This window comes from Fukomys damarensis, unplaced genomic scaffold (genome assembly GCF_012274545.1).
Source record: "Fukomys damarensis isolate Sample0158 unplaced genomic scaffold, DMR_v1.0_HiC HiC_scaffold_15, whole genome shotgun sequence".
Taxonomy (NCBI): domain Eukaryota; kingdom Metazoa; phylum Chordata; class Mammalia; order Rodentia; family Bathyergidae; genus Fukomys; species Fukomys damarensis.
This window is the reverse complement of record NW_022900927.1, coordinates 7,572,276-7,589,483: the sequence shown is the minus strand read 5'-3', so window position 1 is coordinate 7,589,483 and position 17,208 is coordinate 7,572,276. Positions and strand designations below refer to the sequence as shown.

Genomic DNA, 17,208 nt, shown 5'->3' with positions numbered 1-17,208 from the left:
AAAAAAAAGAGGTTTGTCTGAGAGGTCTAGATGGAGAGAAAGAAGGAAGAAGAGACACCGACCCAGAATAGGGAGAAGGTGCAGGATGGGTAGCTGGGGGCTGGGATTTAAACACAGCAATGATTCCCCAATTGAAAAGTTCAGGTCATCTGGGTCAGCTGGGTAAAGAGAGAGAAAAGGTAGAGGGGGCTTAGGATGCCTTTGCTAAAATGAAACTTTGTTGGAAGGTGTGGAAGACAAGAGTGAAAAAGAAATCCCTCTACTTTTCCCAGGATCGCCTGAATTCCAGTAGAGTTGAAAATAAGCATTCTATAGGTCTAAAAAGAGAAATGATGTTCCCACTGACCCCCCCCCACAAGTTGTCTTTATCAACATTCAAGTAACTGCAAGTATTCCCTTGGGACTAAATCTCAAAAAGCTCTGAGCAGGCACACAGGTGCAGTGCCACATGGAACAGCTGAGAGGCTGCCTCCTTCCCCTCCCAAGCCCTGCCTCCAGCCCTTCTCTTCCCTCCACCAGGGATCCTGACAGCTGATGCACCCCCGACAGACAAATCAACTGTTACGGGTCAGGCACTCATCCTCAGGGGACTTCTGAAAAGTGAGCGCTTTTCTTTTGGGCATTTAGCATCTTCATTAAAAAAAAAATATAGTACCAAGAAAAGTATCTAGAGATATCACTATAGTCTGCTGATTAAGTTTGAAAAGGCCCACATTGCCCTGTTTGTTTCTTTCCTCTAGAGTGTTTCTCCAGAATGAAGTCACCTTATTAGGAAGAAAATAGGGACGAGGACATGAGGATGAAGTTTTTATACACAGTGATTTCTTATTTCAAAGAATATCAGCATCAACCTAGATGCTTATGATGCTTTTTGATGTTTATTCCTGATTTATGAGAGAACTCTTCAACATAAAAAGGGGGGTGGGGTGGGAATGGGCAGCGGGGACCCAGGGTATTCTGTGGAGCCAGTGGCAGCTGTTCTGTCCGAGGCACTCACAGGTCTGGGTGGGAAGGACATGGTCTGGCTACTGGTGCCACATGAAGCCATGCTCCAGATTATCACAAACCAGACCTCAAGGACTGAAGATGAGGGACCCCTGGTGAGGATTAAGACATGAAGTTTGCAGTTTTTTATTTTGAAATGGTTCAGCCACATGGAGACTGGGGCAGACTGTGCAATAGAACTTATAACCATTGGAGAGGAGGAGGTGTGTGTGGAGGGGATGCTTGTCTGCAGGGGTGGGTAGAGGCTGCAGGGACCGTACCCTGGCAACGAACCCTGCAAGGAAGCGAATATTGCATTGAGCCAGGTGTGGAGGTGAATGGCCTGAGGGGAGAGGGACAGGCTGGAAGAGACATGGAAATTTTCACCTTGCCAGTCTTAAGAAAATACCTCTCCATTTTTACTGTGTAGGGAATCGGACACATCCAGGGTCTGCGAGAGCAGTCTGGAGAGGAGAGGCAGGAGAGAGCTGGGCCCCTGGGGTATTTACAGGTCTCCAGGGAGTGGGGACAGCCGGGTGTACCCAGGGCCTCCACCCTGGTGTCTGAGGAAGGTCTTGAGTTTGCCACACTTTATAAATAGGTTTCTCCTGTCCAGCGCACTGTCCCCAAAATGCTAAGTGCGTGAGGACCCTTGGAACAATCTCAGCCACACTTCAGCATGCTTTTTGTGATACGCTGAAAAGAAATGAAGCAAGCAGCCCACATCAGGTGGATCTCCAAGGGGAGCTGTGGGACTCAACACAAAAATGAGACAGTTGGGACAACCAGCCAGGAGGCCCAAAAGATCTCCTTGCCAGCCCCCAGCACCGCATACAGGCTATGACTCACTGGGGGCCGCACAAACCACTCCCTTTCTCTGAGACAGTGCTGACTTCCGGACACCACCTTCCGCAGTGGGGCCACATCCTTGGGGGCCTTGTAAGGTGATGACACAGCTGTATCTGGGACCTGGACAAACCCTTTTCTGGGGCTGGGGACACCATCGGGCTCCCTGGGACAGACCCCCAGAGCCACGGCAGCAGCTCGACCCTGTGAGGGTCTGGTTTGGAATATGGGCTTCCTGTTGGCTCGGGGAAGTGAGACAGATTTCCCACTGTGTTCCCACTGCGGAAGGGACACCAGGATAGGCCTAGGCAGCAGGCTGACATCTTGTAGTGGGCTTAAAAAATAATCAGATTCCTGGATGGGTCAATGTAGACTCTGTTCTTCTGGGAGGTGTGGCTTCAGCTTCAAGCTTTGACCACTGCCTCCCATGGGGCTGTGTGGGGGATCAGAGTGGGCAGGGGCTGGGAACCATCACCAACATGCCCTCTCCCAGTCTCTGGACAGGTGTGGCTGCCTCAAGAGAGGGACACCTAGAGGGAATGCTCATGAATCTGGCCTGTGGTGACCATGACAGATGAGAGCAACCATCAGAACTGTACACTCTAGGAGCCTGCTCTTAATTCTGCAGCCCAAGGCCCAGCTGAGCCCCCCGGAAGTCAGAGGCTCTGCCTTGAGGCATCTCCTGAGGGGGTACTCTCCTCCAAGGTCCATGAGGACCACGCTGGGAAAAGACCGACAAGTCCACAGCCTTGACCTCTGCCGGGAGAGGCCGCACTGAGGGCAGGAATGTAACGACCTGGACAATCTTGCTCAGGTGATGTCCCTCCTGGTGGCTGAGCACAGCAGTGAGCCACTGGGGGCCACTACTGAGGACGCCTGTCCTGCACTCAGGTCCCAAACCTGAGCCAAGCATGGAGGATCTGCTTCTGGAGGGCCAGCCCCAGCACACACATGACAGCGAGAGAGCAGGAAGTGGCACCTAGGGGCCTGTCCTGGAGTGTGAGCCTCACCTGGGCATCCAGGCCCCCACAGCCCAGGTCCCAAGGTGGCAAGAATGGCCTTGTCCCTGAAGGACACATGCAAGGGAGGCAAAGGACCAAAGTGCAGTGGCGTGGAGTCTCCTCCTTTTCTGCTTTGTCTCTTTCCCCCTAAAAAGCGCCATATGCCCCAGTTTGTGCAAAGATAAGGACCCAAAAGAAATACATGACCGGACGCTGTGGAAGGTCACCTTCTGGCCGGTGCGCTGCGGGAGGTCCAGGGTCACTGCGTGACCTGCGGAGCATTGGGGTGAGGAGAGGCTTGGCCGGCGGCCTCCGTCAAGGGTAGGACAAGACAAGGTTGGCTGTGGGTGGCCTCAGGGCGGGGTGCCCCAGAGCTCTGGGCCTCAGCTGGGCGGAAAGCACCTCTGGGAAGCGGCTGAGGGGGTGGCGGGCGCTCGGCCCAGGTGGGGGACTGCATAAAAATTACGTGTCGCTCTCGCCTTCGGGGTGGGGCTGGGGCTGCGTGCTATAGTGAAGTGGGGGCGCACCCACCTCCTGACGTCTGGGAAAGCAGATGTTGGTGGCAGGCATGTCCTCCTCATCCGAGGCCTGGCTGGTGGTTTCTGCTTCCACGGCAGATGCCGAGGCACCGGCTAGGCAGGCCTCCACCCTGCGTCCTCCTTGGGGACCACAGTCTCCACGCTGCACTCGTGCTCCTCCTGCACTGTGATCCGCTGCAGGTCTTCCTCCGCGTGTGGCTGCTTTTGGGGCCGGCCACCCTGTCTGGCCATTCTGGCTGGTTGATTGTGTGCGAGGCTGCTCCGAGGATTCGGAGGGGGCTACTCTGGAACGGAGAGGAAGGTGGACGACAGGTCGTGCCTATGGAGGCAGTGGTGGCTTCTTCAAAAGAAGGTGGAGTGCAAGGCAGGAGGTCGGGCCGCCCTTCGTTTTCCAGGGTAGGGTAGCTGCGAGCTCCTGGAAGGTCGTACTGTGCATCTTCTCACTCGCTGGGTGAGAGGGCTGCTGTGGGCCCCAGGGGCTTGACGGCCAAGGGGGTCCTGCGCCCCTTCTTGGATGGTGAGGACTTCAGCGAGGAGTCCTCCGAAAGACCGTGCTGCTCATGAATTTGAGAAAAGCGCTCAGTGCAGAAGCTGGGGCGGTGGACGGAGACTGCGTCCCTGTTGCGGACGAGGGTTTTCCAGGTGTGCGCGAGCTTCTTGATAAACCCGTGGGACTGCAGGATGTGGATGACGCCCATGTGCAGCGGCAGCAGCTCCGGGTGCCCGTTCAGGGCCAGGATCCCGCCCAGCGTGTCGTCGGTGTCAACGGCCTCCGTGGCGTGGAGTACAGCGCCTTCTGGGCCACTGGCCGCTTCTCGTCCGCCTTGCTCAGGGCGCCCTCGGGCTGCCGCTCCCTCTCCTACTGGTCAGAGCTGTGGACCCCGAGCAGCAGGCTGTAGCCCATGATCTTGAAGCTCTCCAGCACCTGGCAGTTGCGCTGCAGTGTCTCGGCCAGGGCGCCGAAGGGAGCAGGTTGTTCGTGACCACCGAACGGGTGTTCTGCCTCTCGACTGCACACAGTGCAGCCCGTAGAATTTGGGCAGCAGCGTGCGGGGCTCGGGTTCAGCTTCATGTAGTAGCCGGGCAGCAGCTTGGGCAGGAGCTCGGCCTCCTGGGGCACCTCAGTCTCGATGGGGAACTCTGTCGTCACCGGTGAAGTGGGAGAGGAGCCGCTGGCGCCCGGTTCGAGAGCTCGACGGGTGCCTCTGCTCGTGGCACGGCGAGTCCGGCTGGATCCCAAAGAGCTCCCGGAAGTAGCGGAAGGCGACTGGAGCTTAGGTCTTGAACGGAAAATCCTGGATACGGTGGGCGCGGGTGAGGTTGTGGCCTTCACTGGGGAAGAAGATGCTTTTCCACCACGTAGAAGTCCTGCAGGCGGACACCGCGTTCGGGCTTGGAGCTCAGGCTGCCCATGGTGTAGCCGATGCCCAGCTGGATGGCGCCCTTCATGGTGGATGACGTGGTCTTCTTGTAGGTGGTCTCTCCAGATGCGTCCACACCCCGGTGCCCCAGCTTCCCATGGCCGGGGCCGGGCTGTCCAATCATTGGTGGGGTCTCTGCCAGGGCTGCCCAGCTCTCTGCCGTCCAGGTCCCGCCTTGACGCTCTGGGTCTTCTCGGGTACCTCCAGCTCCACTGCCGAGCGCCCTGGTGGTCGGGGGCCTGAGGTTGCACCAGAGCCCCGCTTATTCTTATTTTTAATGGAAAGAGACATCTATGAAGTATGACCAAAAACTATAGTGAATGTCTAAATTTAAAAATATATATATTACAGTGAAAGACACATTGTCACTAATCCCCTTCAAAATACTTGCCCTTGCTTTGAACATACACCCCGTTGTAAGGCTTGCCACTTTTTGACTCGGTTCTGGAAGTCTTACCTCATGAATGCCTTTAGTTGCCTTCTTGTGGCTGCGTTGGTGTCCTGAGTCAATTAAAGACATTTACCTTTTGTGGTTATTTTGATGTTGTGGAAGACCCAAAAGCCGCACTGTACCAGATCCATTGAAATAAGGTGGATGAGGACCCACCACAATGTTTTTACAACTCTTCTCTTCCATCGGATGGCACTTGGTAGCAACTTTCACTGCATTTTTGATCACATGGAGTAAAGACACCCATGAAAAAGGCCTTGCAGAACTGCTTTAGAAAGAGACAAGGATGACGGGATAAGTGTGTTCAAAGCACGGGGGAGTTGTTTGAGAGGGAGATTAATGGCAGTGTGTTTTTTACAATAATACATTTAAAAAATTTAGGCATTCACCACATATTTTGAGCACCCCTTGTGTATATGACTGTAACTCCTCCGGCTGAGTGCATCGTCACATAAAGTATTTTTCTCTGTCGCTCCAGGTTTGAACTCATTGAAATACATAGTAGTGAAGGATGGTGAGGTGCACTGTGTCCTACACTGCATTTTGGAGAAACTGTTCCCCTGGGGGCAGGTTCATCGAGAAGAGGGCCCCACAGTTAAATAAATTTGGGAAGTGCTGCAAATAAAATAGCTCTTGAGAGTTTGTGATGCACATTTATCCAAGCAAATCTGTTTTTTTTGCTTAATCCAGTGTGTTCCAATCTTACTAGACTAGGAAAATATTTTGCCACTGTCTGATTAACACTCTATAGTGCGTGTGACTCGTTGGGCCTTGTGCCTATGTGCCTACCTGTCCAGGGCTTTGGGAAAAAAGTCTTTGGGGAAACATTGACATATCTTTTAGAGCATGCTCTGCAGTCACATGGCCTGATTTCAAATATTTTTTAAAGTATATGTTTGTGATACATAATGTATAAATTTATCCTGGGGAATTAGAACACATATGCATTACACCTTAATTCTTTTTACTTCCTTTCCCCCTCCAGCTCTACATTCCTTTTTCATTTGCAAAAGTTCTATGTCCTGGTCTCCTGTTATCTGTCTTTTACTTTTTTCTAAATGATTTATACTTTGGGTTTCTAGCATAAGAGAAACCATGCAATATTTAAGCACCTGTGCCTGATTTACTTCACTAAACCTTAGTAATCCATTTTCCTAAAAATGCCTCAAATCTATCTCTCTTTTTTTTGTGAAAGAGCACTACTTCATAGTCTATAAGTAGCATATTTTCTTACTCCTTCATTTGTGAGGAACATACAGGCCACTTGCAAGATTTAGCTGTTCTGAATTGTGCTGCTACAAACAGGGGCACATATGTGTCACTGCAATATGATGTTAATAACTCTTTCAGGGAAATACCTAGAAGGGGAATAGTTGGGCTGAAAGAGTTTCTACTTTTAATTTTTTAAGGAATTGCCACACTAATTTCCGTAATGGTTGCACTAGATTGCACTTCAACCAACAGCTCCATTTTTTACCACAGCCTTGGCAGCATTTGTTACTTTTTGAGCTTTTGGTGATAGCTATTCCTTTTGAAGTAGGATGGCATCTCAGAGTTGTTTTAACTTGCATTTCTCCAATGGTCAGAGATGTTGAACATGTTTTCATGTACTTACTGGCCATTTTTATTTCTTTTTTTGAGAATTGTCTGTTTATTACAATAAGCCATTTTTTTATTGGATTTCATTTATTTTTTGAGTTCTTTGTATACTCTAGATATTAGTCCATTGTCTGAGGAGGAGCTGACAAAAAATTTTGCCATTATGTAGGTTCTGTCTTCACTCTGTAGATTTTCTTTGCTGTGCAGAAGCTTTTAAATTTAATATAATACCATTTGTTGAGTCTTGGTGTTATTTCTTATGCAATTGAGGTTCTGTTCAGAAAGACTTTGCCTACGCCTATTTTCAAGTTTTACCTATTGATCTTCCAGCAGATTAAATGTTTCTCTTTTACTACCTGGGTCTTTGATCCACTTTGATTTTTTTCTTTTATTGAGTTTATTAGGCATACAGTACAATTACATTCATTATTGGGATCTTACACCTTTATATGACAGGTCTTGGTTCTCATTTTTTTCCCCTTGTCCATGCCTTCCCTTCAACCCCTCCTCCCCTCCCTATTTACAAACACTTTCCATTTTCTTATTTTGTCATATTTTTTCTTTTCCCTTATTACCTTTCCCCTACCCTTCCCATTTTTCCCTACACCTTTAGCCCTTTTCTTCCTATTTCACACGGTCAATTATCTCATTAGGATCTTGTTAGGAAATGGCACATTTTAAAATATAACCCCCCCCAGCCATTTTATATCTTACTTCCGTGTTCTTTACCGACTCTGAGTCCTTTCTCCCGCCGAAATTGTAAAGTGCGAAATTCAAAAGACAACCTGGCTTGCGATGGGATAACAAAGACCGCTTCTCCCAAGGAAGGATCTTCTGTTGCCTGTCCTATAAATATCCCAGTACTTCCTCTTCTCGCTCTTTCGCTGTCTGCCTTCCTGCCTCCCGCTCGCCTCCCTACAATAAAGATCTCCTGCCAGACCTCTTGGTGCGTGAGTGGCATAACTGGGTAAGGGGCACCCAAAGGGGGCTCGAGACCCCTTTCAGATTTTATGTACTATTATAGTTTTTCACACCAGAAAAACTATTTGGTATTTACATGTGTAACTTATTTATTTCACTTAGGAGTATATCCTCAATGTGTATGAATGAATCTAATTTCTCATTCTTTATGGCTGAGTAGTATTCCATTTAATAGAAAAACCACATCTTCTTTAACCAGTTTCCAACCAATGGGCAAATGGACTGTTTCCAAGTTTTAGCTATTACAAACTGTGCCGCTATAAACATAGGTGCACATATATCTCTGTGATATGAATCTTTTAATTCTTTTGGAAAGTTATCTAGCAGAGGGATGGCTGGGTCAAGTGGAACCTCTATTCCCAGCTCTTTGAGGTATCTCCATATTGATTTCTTGTGATTACTTTCTAATTTCATTGCACTGGTAATGCACATGGGATTATTTTAATTCTTTCATATTTATTGAAATACAGGCTTTATGACTTATGTGATCAGTTTTGAAGAAAGTTTTGTGTGTTGCTGAGAAGAATGTATATTCTGTTGTTGGGCTGAACATTCTACAGATAGTTAAGTCTATTTGTTCAAATGTGTGGTTCAACTCTCATTTTTCTTTGTTGATTTTTTTTGTCTAGTTGATCTATGTATTTGTGAAAGTATGGTTGTTGAGGTCTTCCACCATTATGTCTAGTAGTATTTATTTTATGAAGTTGGGTGTACAAGTATTTGGTGCATATGTATTTATAATTGTTATCTTTTCCTGTTGAATTTTTTCCTTTACCAATGTGTAATGACCTTGTCTGTTTTGATATTTTGACTTGAATTGTACTTTGAAAAATGGGATAGCTACTCCTGCTTGCTTTTGGGCTCCAATTGCATGAAAATTTGTTTTTCATCCCTTGATTTTTATAGTTTGGGTTCCTTTAAATATTAAGTGTGCTTCATCTATGCAGCACACTGTTGAGCTTTGTTTCTTTGATCCATTCTACCAATCTGTGTCTCTTTATTAGGAGCTTAAGACCATTTACACTGAGAGATATTATTGAAAGATACTGAATGATTCTCATCATTGTGATTTATTTGTTGCCAATTCCTTTATATTTTTCTATTATTTAACTGCTCCTCTTTCATGCTATATTGTTTCCAGTAAGTCCTTTGGCTTTGATGTTCTCATTGTCTCTGTCTAGGATATACTTGATTTTTTTTATTGTTGGCTTGGTACTCATGCATTTCTTAAGGTGCTCTTTGTTGTGGAATGTTCTAATTTTTCTATCAACTTTGAAAAATAGTTCTGTGGGATGTATTGGTCTGGATTGAAAGTTGTTCTCTTTTATTTTATTTATTATTATTTTTTTATTTTTTATTTTTTGGTACTGGGGATTGAACTCTGGTCCTTGTGCTTGCAAGCCAGGCCACTGAACCACTGAGCTAAATCCCCAGCCCCTGAAAGTTGTTCTCTCTTAAAGCTTGAAGAACTTCCTTCCATACTATGTCAGCCTTTAAAATTTGTGTTGAGAAATGTGCAGAAATTCTAATTGTTTTACTTTTATAAATGATTTGTTGTTTTTCTTTAGCAACTTTTAAAATTCTGGTTGGACTTTTGGGATTTTGACTATGATATGTTCCTTTCTGATCATGGCCATTTTGGGTTCTATAGGCCTCACTTACTTGTATTTTGAATTATTTCCTCTTACTTGGAAAGTGTTTTGCTATGATTTCTGTAAACAGATTGTTTTATGCCATTCATGCCGTCTCTAGTTTCTCTCTGATTCCCATTAATCTTTGATTAATCTTTTTTGTGTCATCTAGCAGTTGTTGGATCCATTTCCCATGATCTATTGATATTTTTAAGGTATCTCTTTGTGGTCCCTTGTATCAGCTCTGTCTTCTAGCTCCAACATCCTGTCCTCCCATTAGTCACTTCTGCTGCCCTTATTTTCAACAGAATCTTCTTGTCTTCCTTCCTTCCTCTCTCTTTCTGTTTCCTCCCTTACTTTCTCTCTCTCCCTCCCTCTCCCCGTCCCTCCCCCCCTTTCTCTTTCTCTCTCTCTCTCTCTGTTTCTTTTTGTACCAGGGATAAAAACTCAAGTCCTTGTGCTTATGAGGCAGGTATGGTGCCACTGAGATAAATCTCTGGCCCAACACAACTGACTTTTTGTGTGCTGATCTTAGAAATCCTGATTTTTTTTTTTTTTTTTTAGTACAGCAGGCACAGTGCCACTAAGCTACATCCCTGGCCCAGTCCTGATTCAACAGAATTTTTTTAACTTTTGAGTTTCTGTTTGAAAAGATTTTATAGACTATAATTCTTTGAAAAACTAATCATTCATCTCTTGCATCATTTTGGTTAGCTCTAATAGCTTTTGTCATATCTTCTTTAACCTCACTGATCACTTATTAAATGTCTATTTTCTGTCTACTGTAGTTACATTATCTTTGAGCATACCAAACACTTTATTGATCTATTTTTTGTTTCTTCTTATATCACTTCATATCATTCAGCCATTTTCTGTTTTATATTATCTCCATCAAAGCCCATTGGATCAGTTTTGGAGGTTAGGAGTTTTTGGAGTCATTTTGTTGCCTTGATTTCCCATGTTTCATGTGTGTGTGTGTGTGTGTGTGTGTGTGTGTGTGTGTGTGTGTGCACGCATGCTGAAGGTTGAGGAACAATTAGAGTTGAAAGACTGTTGCTAGCATGAAGATCTCTTTAGTTAATGTCTACTTTCCATTGCTATAGTCTTGGTTCTGGTTGCATTATGGTATTTCTCTACATCTTCAACCTTCTTAACTTCATAGAATCAGACCAGTTTGCACATATGGATTAATTACTTTGCTCTTGGAATCATGTAGAGGACTTTAAATAATAGCAATTCCAGCATCCAGGTTTTCCATTGTTCTCTTGGTGGATCTCCTATCCTTGCAGGGTACAGGGCAACAAATGCTGTAGCAGAGCCACTTGGAATTCCAGAACAGAAGAGATGAACTATCCAGTTCAAATCTTACATCTACCATAATTATTCAATTGCAGATCTAATTATTGTACTATTTTGAAATATATACAGAAATACCTTGGTTTGCAAGCATAATTCATTCTGGAAATATTCTTGTAATTCAAAGCACTTGTACATCAAAACAAATTTTTTCATAAGAAGTAATGGAAGCTCAGATGATTCATTTCACAACCCAAAAATATTAATATAAAATGATTGCAATACTGTAATATAAAAATAATAAAAAATATAAATAAAGAAAATAAATTAGTCCGCACTTACCATTGAAAACTTTCATGGCTGATGTGAGGGAGACAAGAGAAAGAAGTGTTATTGTGTGACGACCTTCACTAACACTATCATTTTCACTAATCACCACAGCTCTCTATTGACTCAATGGAATCTTTTTCTTTTCATCCAACTTAACAAGGAATCTCTCCAATGACACTTGCTTTTGCTTCCTTTTGAGGACTTTGTAGAAATGTAACATTGCATTGTCGTTAAACAGAGAGAGAGAGAAAGAGAGAGAGAGGGTGCCAGAGCCACTGGCTCAGCTGTGATCATGTGATTTTCATCAATACATCCTACTTGTATTGCAAGACATCACTTGTTTACCAAATTAAAATTTATTAGAAATGTTTGCTCATCTTGTGGGACACTCACAGAATAAGTTACTCCCAATCCAGGGCATATGTTTTTAATTTCACTACATGGAAGTGTGGTGAACAGTTCTATGTGTAAAGTATAAATATATTTTGAGTGCAACTGATGGCTTCCTTTTGCCAGAATCACTGCATTAGTGAGTATATATTTAGAAGCACAATTTTTGTATCTATGGTACACTTTCTAGTGTCTTCACATCAATTTATGTTCCTCTTCACTAGAGCAGGAGCTTTTATCCACATCTTTGCTTGTGAACATTTGGAATTGTCAGACTTTTAAATTTTGTCTGTTCTGAAGGATGACATTTTTAAATTGTATTTCTCTGATGGCTAGTTCATATATTTCTTGATCATTTTAAACTGGCCTTTCGATACACTTTTTTAAATTAATTAATTTTATTGGTAGATTTAAAGTATACAATGTAATGACATTCATCATTGGATATTTGCACCTTTATGTAATCCATCATGGCTCTTATTTTTAACCCATTCCCCTGCCCTCTCTTCCACCCTTCTACCCCTCTCTGTCTACAAAGACTTTGTTTCCATTTTTTTATCATGTTAATTCCACTCCTATTTTTCTTTTTCCTTACCCTTCCCACTTCCCTTTCCCCAGTACACTTTTTTTAAGTTTAGTATTTTATCTTTTCTATTTCTTTGATTTGTAGGATTACTTTACTTATATAGGCTACAAATCAAAATGTCAGTTTTGTGCTTTGTAAATATCTTCTTCCAGTCTTGTGCCTGTCTTTATTGTTTATAGTGTCTCTTTTATATCAGGAAGTTTTCTATTTAAAGTAAGCTTATTTATCAATATTTTTCATTATGGTTTGTGTTTTTATGTTTTGATTAAAATCCATCCTAATCCCAAAGGCATAAAGATATTCTCTTGTATTTCCTTTTAAACATTTAAAAATGTACTTTCCCTTATAGATTTTAATTTACATGACATCGATAATGGATTCTGAATTTCTTTTGTTCTCCTTTGCAGTTTCAGTGCTTCTAAGTAACAGCACACCTTCCTCCTTTGGTTTGTATTGTATACAAGTTCCACCCTGATCCAGTCACTATCTCTCCTGGGTTATTACAACAGCTTCTTCAGCATTTCCTTGCTTTGGCTTTTGGTCTCCATGACCTAGTTTCATTCTAGTAGCCAGAGTGATCCTTTTAAAAACAAGTCTGGTCATAACACCCCTCTGATAAAGCTCTTTCAGTCTTTCTTCACTCAAAGTCAATGTTCTTATGATCCGCAAGTCTACACATGATCTATTCTCTTCTTCTCTGATTTTTTTCAATATCATTTCCTACTTCTTTCCCTCTGCCCCTCATTAGCTTTACTAGGCTAGTCCTATTCCAGCACAGCTCCTCTGTCCTCTTTCTCTCTGTCTTCCTCTGGGTGTCTGCATGGCTAGCTCCCTTTCTTTCTCAGGGATTTACTCAAAGTGCCCCTTCCTGAGGACAAATTCTTTGGTCACACCAAATAAAATTGAACCCCTTCCTTTCTTTTCCCCTAACACTTGTGACTATTGGACATGCTATGTATTTGCTCACTTCATTTGCCTTCTCTCGTATTACAACAAAATTTTGAAATATCAGGTATTTAAAAAATCTGTTTTTCCCCCATGCTCCACTAACTCCTTCCCCTAGAGCAGTACCTGGTTTATGGTAAGTATTCTTTACATATTTGGTGATTGAATAGATAAATATAAAAACATGAGCCTTCTACATAAGTGTGGGCCTGTTATGGGTTCTCAGCTTTGTTGTAGTCATTTTTTCCTGTACAAATATGACACTGTCTTGATTACTATAATTTTGCCCTAAAAAAAACTGTATATCTGGTGAGAAAATTTTTCTTTTGCCTCGACACCTTATCTTTGCTTTCTTAAAATTTTTTTTGTCTATTATTGGTCTTTTGATGCCTCATATACATTTTATTTTTTGGTACCGTGGATCCAACTTGGGTCCTTGCACTTGCAAGGAATGTGGTGAAGCCACTGAGCTACATCCCTGGCCTCTCATATACGTTTTAGAGTTGGTCTGTCAAAACCCTATTGGGATTTTAATTTGGAATCTCTAGATTACTTTGAGGAGAATTCACATCTTTATATTGGATCTTCTCACCCATAATCATGTGTGATGAGTATTTAGTAAGTGAGAGAGCTCTGCTGTGAATCCAGGTCTATCAACTTCTAGCAGCTCTGTTTCCATCTGCTGAACTTGACTTGGTGGAACTGGTTTTATGTTGGCAGGACTCTGGGGCCCGCTCTGCTTAGAGTCATAGTTGCTGAGAAAATTCTGGCTCATGATTCCCCTTCACATGAAATATCTTCTGCCCTTGACTCAGGACACTGCTGTTGTCCTGTGGCCAGGTGTGGTCCATCCTGTGTCTTCCCTGAGTATACATTGACCTTTATTTGTGACAAAGGCCATGTGGTTATCCGGGGAGGAGGCTTTAACTCACGAATAAGTTAATTATCTTGGGAACACAACTGAAAATTTGAAAGAAGTTTAAAATGTAGATCACCCTGATTCTTTTAAAATAACTTGGCTAACATGTTCCTCATGACCCATGGAAGTTCTTGAATCAATAATTAGAGCATATTATCAATCCCTTGAGGGGTTACAAATTCCTATTACGTGTGCTGATTCTGTCCTGTTTCACGCCAGTGGAGGACACTGCCAGCCAAACATTGGCTTCTTTTCCACTGGACTTCAACCAGGTCTCAGGATCATTTCAACATGGTCAGGGTCATTCCAATGTGGTGCTCCAGTGAGCGTTACTAAATGACTATCTTTGAGAACAGAATGAAATCTACTTGTCATCCTTTTATACTTTCATCCTGTAAGTTCAGTAACACTTAAAACTGGGATGGGCTCGAATCATGGGATTCTTTGTGGTTGAGGGCACCAGGGGTGCACTGAAAGACAGCACCACTACCTTCATCCAGGTGTAAAAGTGTCAGCAAAGGAGCAGGTCAGTTGCCAGCTGAATTTGTAATAGCAAAAGTTTGGTTTTGAAATGGCTTTGACAAGAAAGAACATGAGTTCTCAATGGATTCAGAAAAAGCTGGGCTTTCTAGCAAAAATAATTGATGAGGAGACAAACAGATGACCCAGCAAGTGGTACTAGAACAGAATGCAGTGTATAAGTACAGCTTTTCTCTGAGAATAGTAAGAACCTCTGCCAGAAGAGGCAAAAGAAGAAAAGAAAAAATCACATGATTATGTCAATGGATATGAAGAGAACATTTAGCAAAATCTAACGTTATTCATGGTAAAAAAAATCCTCACTTACTAGGAATAGAAGGAGAAATGTTTTGAATTTGATAAAGACTATTTACAAGAAACTTACAGGTAATAAATATTTAATACTGAGAAACGTGAAGCTTCTCCACAAAGATGAAGAATAAGCCAAGGATGTTCTTTCTTTCTATTACTTTCCAACACTGTGTTGTAAGTTCCACCTAATGCAATAAAAAATAAAAGAAAATGAAAGGTACAGTGATTGGTAAGAAAGGTGTACAAATTGTTGTATTAACAGATGGCATGATTGTCTATATGGAACATATGAATGAATCAGACAAAATAATTAACTGGCAAGTGATTACAGCACAAATTACAGGTTACAAGGTTAATATAAAAAGTAAATTGTTTACCTATGTTTATCAATTAACTGGTGAAATTTGACATTAAAGACTTAATATTGTTTACAGTGGCACCTAAAAAACCAAAACACTGAGGTATAAATATAGCAAAGTATGTATAAGAACATATAGAGTTAAAACCATAAAACTTAGATGAAACAACTTATGGAAGGACCGAAAAACTAACTGGAGAGATAGCTCATGTTGATATATGCAACCGCAGAAATAGGCCCACTTAAAAATGGTCAACCCATCATTTGATCAAGAGGCAAAGGCAATACAGTAGGCCAGTGACAAACTTTTCAACCAATAGTGCTAGAACAACTAGTATCTGCCATTAAAAATATATAAATGAAGATATTACAGTCTTCAAGAAATGAGCTTGAAATGCACCACTGAAATACATATAAAATTCACAATTATACAACTATCAGAAAATTCAGATGGTCTTGGGTTTGGCATGGTTTTTTCGATACAACTCTAACAAGACCATCTATAAATGAAAGCACTGATATACTGCACTTAAAGAAAAGTAAAAATTTACTTTTGATCTACGAAAGTCACTGTCAAGAAAAGGACAAGTAACAAGCTGGGAGAAGAAATTTGCAGAAAGACACACCTAGCAAAGTACTCTTAAAACTCAACAGTAAGAAAAGAAACACCTCAGCTAAAACAATAAGCTAAAGATCTTAGCAGACACCTGCTGAACATAGATGACAAATAAACACATGAAATGATGTTTCACATTATACGTCATCAGGAATACAATTTAAAACAATAGGATGTCACCACACACCTATTAGAATGGCTAAAACCCAGAATATTGAAACACCAAATTCCAGCAAGGAAGTGGAGCAAGAGGAACTCCCATCGTTGCTCCTGGGAATGTGGAACAATGCAGCCATTTTGAAAGTTTCTTAGAAAATTAATGCACTCTCAGCATAGAATCTAGCAGTGGCTCTCTTTGGTGTTTACCCAAAGGAACTGGAGGATTTACATCTTCAAGAAGACCTGCCTGCGAGGATGATTGCTAGCAGCTTTATTCAGAAATGCAAACCAAGATGCCCTTCCGTAGATAAGTGAATAAAATGAGGTACAGCTACAGAGTAATGAGCTGCTAAGTTGAAATGAGCTATCAAGCCATGAAAAAACATGGAGGAAACTTAGAAGCATATTACTAAATTCAAGAAGTTAACCTGAAAATTCTACATATGTAATGATTCTAACTGTAGGATAAAAGGCAAAACTGTGAGGACAGTAAGGTCCCTAGTCAATAGTTAGCATCTAAGAAGGATGAATAGACAGAGGAGAGATTTTTAGGGCAGTGAAACTACTCTGCATGGTGTTATAATGGTGAAAACATGTCATATATTTGTCCAGACCACTAGCATGTACAATAACAAGAATAGACTCTAATATAAACTATGGACTTTGGGTTTTAATATGTCAATGTAGGTTCACAGATTATAAAAAATTTACCACTCTCAAGGGAGTTCAAGATTGTGGAGGCTGTGTGAATGGTAGTACAAGTGATATATGGGAAATTTCTATACTTTCTGCTCAATTTTGAACCTAAAAATGTTCTACAAATGCAGTCTGTTTACCAAAAATTTTATATCTACAACTGTAATTATTATTCTCTCACACATATTTCTTGTTCTGTTTTCTTTTTCTTCTTGGCATTCCTACTCATTAGATATTGGACTTCTTAGTTTAACCTTCTAATTTTGTTCCCTTTCTTTACTTAAAAAAATCTTCTTGTTCTACTTTCTTGGAAATATCTCTATTATATTCCAAACTTTCCAGTGGTACTTTTCCCTATGCAGTTTAAAAATTTCTGTGACGTTTTTTATTCTACGAGTTTTTCTTTCCTCACCCCGTTGCTCATGTCCTGGATCTTATTTCTTAATTAAAATTTCTTCACTTATAAATGCAGTACTTCAATGTGTATTACAGTTTTAATATTTCTTCATTGTTCCTGAAATGTGTAGGATTTTACTAGGTTCGACTTTACAGTGGCTGTCATTTAGGTTGCAAACCTCTGTCTTATATCTGGAGCTCTTGTCTCTCCATTCATAATTAAGAATGAGGTA

At 42.2% G+C, this 17,208-nt stretch overlaps 1 pseudogene; it reads right to left on the bottom strand.

Annotated features, from left to right (window-relative positions):
* Positions 1-3,293: 3,293 nt before the first annotated feature.
* Positions 3,294-5,428, bottom strand: LOC104872209 (annotated as a pseudogene).
* Positions 5,429-17,208: the final 11,780 nt, after the last annotated feature.